The sequence below is a fragment of the Triticum aestivum genome, chromosome 7D (genome assembly GCF_018294505.1).
Source record: "Triticum aestivum cultivar Chinese Spring chromosome 7D, IWGSC CS RefSeq v2.1, whole genome shotgun sequence".
Taxonomy (NCBI): domain Eukaryota; kingdom Viridiplantae; phylum Streptophyta; class Magnoliopsida; order Poales; family Poaceae; genus Triticum; species Triticum aestivum.
In genome coordinates, this window is record NC_057814.1 from 478,717,618 (window position 1) to 478,723,459 (window position 5,842).

The window sequence follows — 5,842 nt, forward strand, 5'->3', positions numbered from 1 at the left end:
GACTCCAAAGGAAACAACGACCACATGGACCCAGCAATGGAGCAAGATGAGCCAGCGGATGGCGAACATAGTACGGAGCCGCTGTCCGATCACGGTGACGCCGAGGGTAAAACTCATCAACCTGTCTCCGGAGAGGAGAACAGTCCGGACGACGATGCACACATCATCTCGGAAAGGCACTTGGAACAAGAGAACCTCCATAGAAGGCTTATTGCCACCGCAAGGAGCCTGAAGAAGCAGAAGCAAAGGCTTAAGGCCGCACAGAATACGCTCAATAGCAGATGGAATAAAGTGCTTGACACTGAAGAAAAGTACTGCGACAGTCGCCACACAAAGAGCTATCCAAAGCGCAAGCTGCTGCCTGAATTCGACGACGAGGCTTTAGAGCCCATTCAGCCAAAAAATAAAACGGCCGATCAGCCGGATCGACCATCCCGTGGCCGTGACAGGGCGGCTAACGACGTCGCACACAAGTCAGCGGACGATCTACATGAGGACCTACACAAAAAAGCCGGTATGGCCAGGTCCATCTACGGATCTAGGAAGCGCGTTCCGGCACAGAATCATGGCCACCCAAACGACTATACTGACCGAATAACAGCTCGGAATCAAAACCGAACACTACAACTATCAGAATGCCATGAAACATCCAAATACAGGGGTGCCGCGCACCCCCTATGCTTCACCGACGAGGTGCTGGATCATGAATTTCCAGAGGGATTCAAACCCGTGAACATAGAGGCATACGACGGAACGACATACCCTGGGGTCTGGATTGAGGACTTTATCCTTCACATCCACATGGCTCGCGGAGATGATCTCCACGCCATTAAATACCTGCCCCTCAAGTTGAAAGGACCAGCTCGGCACTGGTTGAAAAGCCTCCCCGAAAACTCAATCGGAAATTGGGAAGAGCTTGAGGACGCTTTTAGGGCTAATTTTCAAGGGACCTATGTCCGACCTCCGGATGCAGACGATTTAAGTCATATAATTCAACAGCCCGGAGAGTCAGCCCGAAAGCTTTGGAACAGATTTCTCACTAAGAAGAATCAAATCGTCGACTGCCCGGATGCCGAAGCCTTAGCGGCTTTCAAGCACATTGTCCGGGACGAATGGCTCGCCAGACACCTCGGCCAGGAAAAAAACGAGGACAATGGCAGCCCTAACAAGCCTTATGACCCGCTTTTGCGTGGGCGAAGACAGTTGGCTGGCCCGTAGCGGCACCAGCGACCCAGGCACATCCGAAGTCAGGGATGGCAACGGGAAACCGCGACGCAATAAAAGCAAGCATCGAAACAATGAAGACATCCCAGACAATACAGCGGTAAACGCCGGATTCAGGGGCTCTCGACCCGGTCAACGGAAAAAGCCATTTAAAGGCAGCAGAGATGGACCGTCCAGCCTAAACAAGATTCTAGACAGATTATGTCAGATTCATGGCACCTCCGACAAACCTGCAAATCACACCAACAGAGAATGCTGGGTCTTCAAGCAGGCCGGCAAGCTAAACGCCGAACACAAGGGGAGGGAGACACCAAGTGAAGACGAGGATGAGCCTCGCCAGCCGAACACTGGGGGACAGAAAAAATTCCTACCAGAGGTCAAAACAGTGAACATGATTTATGCAACTCACATACCGAAGAGGAGGAGCAAATGCGCACTCCGAGACGTATGCGCCGTGGAGCCCGTCACCCCCAAGTCCAACCCTTGGTCGGCCTGCCCGATCACTTCTGATCGCAGGGATCACCCGACTAGTATCCGGCGCGGAGGATCGGCTGCCTTGGTGCTAGACCCAATAATTGACGGATACCATCTCACCCGAGTCCTTATGGACGGCGGCAGTAGTCTTAATCTGATATATCAGGACACCGTCCGCAAAATGGGGATAGACCCGACAAGAATCAGCCAAAGCAATACTACCTTCAAAGGAGTAATACCAGGCCCAGAGGCCCGCTGCACGGGCTCTCTAGTACTAGAGGTTGTATTCGGTTTTCCCGACAACTTCCGAAGCGAAGAATTAACCTTCGACATCGCTCCATTCCGAAGCGACTATCACGCACTACTCGGAAGAACGGCCTTCGCTCGTTTTAATGCAGTACCGCATTACGCTTATCTTAAGCTTAAGATGCCCGGTCCACGTGGCATCATCATAGTTAGCGGAAACTCAGAGCGTTCCTTACGTGCGGAGGAATATGTGGAGGCTCTAGCAGCCGAACACTGAACGGCCTCTCCAACCAGAATAAATGATCGGTCGTCAAGACCGCGGACATGGCTAGACGAGTCCGGCGCACCGCTAGCTGTAACAGCTCAGATAAACCTGAGATTTGGTCGATGGATATACCCCCATAGGTGGTGCTAGGGGCTTCCCGCATGTAAAAAGGGCTACAGTTCGACTTGACCCTATTTAGTTTGCATTTTAATGGTTCATTAAGAATAACCAATTTTTCGCACGAAGACTTTCACCTGGGTTTTTCTCTTTTACAGATGACCATCATGCTACACCCTTCCAGGATACGGCACAATGGAGACACAGGCGCAGACGTGCAACAGGGCCCGGCTCAAAGGTTTCTTTTTAGATTAAGACCCGGTGTAAACCTTTTTTACTGTCTCTTGTTGCTTCACACCCTCCGGATACTCAACACAACCAAGAGGGATGCTGGCGTTATTGGCATTTTGTCACGTCAGACTAATGCACGTACCTGGAAATTCAAGGCTCATTATCGAGGGCGTTACTCAGCCCAATATATGTTGTAAAGTCCGAATACCTTAGGGAGTGTTCGGCGTCGCGAGTTTGGCCGCACAGGAGGCATCATAATACTTTCAGGCAAAAGTATAAACACAACCTTTATAATCCAAATAGCATTGTTTTTACAATTGGGATACATGTCACTCGAACATGATACTCTTCGAGCACTGAGCCTCTATAAAACGAGCACCTTCTAGGATTTCTTCAAAATAGTGCTCGACCGAGACCTGGCCTATGGCCGGACCCCGGGTTGTAATAGCGGTGGCCTCCATCTCTGCCCAGTATGTCTTAACACGGGCAAGAGCCATCCGCGCACCCTCTATGCACGCCGACCTCTTTACAGCGTCGATATGCGGCACATCACCAAGTAATCGTTGCACTAAACCAAAATAACTATTCGGCCTCAGTCCCCTCGGCCAAAGATGATCCACGACAGACCTCATGGCAAGTCCGGACAACCTATGGAGCTCGGCCCACTCGGCCATTTGTTCATTTAATAGCAGCGGACGCGTTGGAGCACTGAACTGCGACCAGAACAACCTTTCCACTTGATGATCTTTCTGATCTTTGAGAAACTCAGTCGCATCAGTGATGTCTACTACGCAACCTTCTCCTTGTAGACGTTGTTGGGCCTCCAAATGCAGAGGTTTGTAGGACAGTAGCAAATTTCCCTCAAGTGGATGACCTAAGGTTTATCAATCCGTGGGAGGTGTAGGATGAAGATTGTCTCTCTCACACAACCCTGCAACCAAATAACAAAGAGTCTCTTGTGTTCCCAACACACCCAATACAATGGTAAATTGTATAGGTGCACTAGTTCGGCGAAGAGATGGTGATACAAGTGCAATATGGATGGTAGATATAGGTTTTTGTAATCTGAAAATATAAAAACAGAAAGGTAACTAATGATAAAAGTGAGCGTAAACGGTATTTCAATGCTAGGAAACAAGGCTTAGGGTTCATACTTTCACTAGTGCAAGTTCTCTCAACAATAATAACATAATTGGATCACATAACTATCCCTCAACATGCAACAAAGAATCACTCCAAAGTCACTAATAGCGGAGAACAAACGAAGAGATTATGGTAGGGTACGAAACCACCTCAAAGTTATTCTTTCCGATCAATCCATTGGGCTATTCCTATAAGTGTCACAAACAACCCTAGAGTTCGTAATAAAATAACACCTTAAGACACACATCAACCAAAACCCTAATGTCACCTAGATACTCCAATGTCACCTCAAGTATCCATGGGTATGATTATACGATATGCATCACACAATCTCAGATTCATCTATTCAACCAACACATAGAACCTCAAAGAGTGCCCCAAAGTTTCTACCGGAGAGTCAAGACGAAAACGTGTGCCAACCCCTATGCATAGGTTCATGGGCGGAACCCGCAAGTTCATCACCAAAACATACATCAAGTGAATCAATAGAATAACCCATTGTCACCACGGTTATCCCACGCAAGACATACATCAAGTGTTCTCAAATCATGAAAGACTCAATCCGATAAGATAACTTCAAAGGGAAAACTCAATCCATTACAAGAGAGTAGAGGGGGATAAACATCATAAGATCCAACTATAATAGCAAAGCTCGCGATACATCAAGATCGTATCACCTCAAGACCACGAGAGAGAGATCAAACACATAGCTACTGGTACATACCCTCAGCCCCGAGGGTGAACTACTCCCTCCTCATCATGGAGAGCGCCGGGATGATGAGATGGCCACCGGTGAGGGATCCCCCCCTCCGGCAGGGTGCCGGAACAGGGCCCCGATTGGTTTTTGGTGGCTACAGAGGCTTGCGGCGGCGGAACTCCCGATCTATTCTGTTCTCCGAAGGTTTTAGGGTATATTGGTATATATAGGAGGAAGAAATACGTCAGGGGAGCCACGAGGGGCCCACGAGGGTGGAGGGCGCGCCCAGGGGGGTGGGCGCCCCCCTGCCTCGTGCCTTCCTTGTTGATCCTCTGACGTGCACTCCAAGTCACCCGGATTGCTTTCTTTCCAAAAATAACTTTCCCGAAGGTTTCATTCCGTTTGGACTCCGTTTGATATTCCTTTTCTGCGAAACACTGAAACAAGGGAAAAACAGGAACTGGCACTGGGCTTTGGGTTAATAGGTTAGTCCCAAAAATAATATAAAAGTGTTTAATAAAGCCCATAAACATCCAAAACAGATAATATAATAGCATGGAACAATAAAAAATTATAGATACGTTGGAGATGTACCAGCACCCCCAAGCTTAATTCCTGCTCGTCCTCGAGTAGGTAAATGATAAAAACAGAATTTTTGATGTGGAATGCTACCTAACATATTTCTTAATGTAATTTTCTTTATTGTGGCATGAATATTCAGATCCATAAGATTCAAGACAAAAGTTTAATATTGACATAAAAATAATAATACTTCAAGCATACTAACTAAACAATTATGTCTTCTTAAAATAACATGGCCAAAGAAAGTTATCCCTACAAAATCATATAGTCTGGCTATGCTCTATCTTCACCACACAAAATATTTAAATCATGCACAACCCCGATGACAAGCCAAGCAATTGTTTCATACTTTTGATGTTCTCAAACTTTTTCAAGCTTCACGCAATACATGAGCGTGAGCCATGGACATAACACTATAGGTGGAATAGAATGGTGGTTGTGGAGAAGACAAAAAGGAGAAGATAGTCTCACATCAACTAGGCGTATCAACGGGCTATGGAGATGCCCATCAATAGATATCAATGTGAGTGAGTGGGGATTGCCATGCAACGGATGCACTAGAGCTATAAGTATATGAAAGCTCAACAAAAGAAACTAAGTGGGTGTGCATCCAACTTGCTTGCTCACGAAGACCTAGGGTATTTTGAGGAAGCCCATCATCGGAATATACAAGCCAAGTTCTATAATGTAAAATTCCCACTAGTATATGAAAGTGTCAACATAGGAGACTCTCTATCATGAAGATCATGGTGCTACTTTGAAGCACAAGTGTGGTAAAAGGATAGTAGCATTGTCCCTTCTCTCTTTTTCTCTCATTATTTTATTTTATTTTTATTTGGGCCTTTCTCTCTTTTTTTATGGCC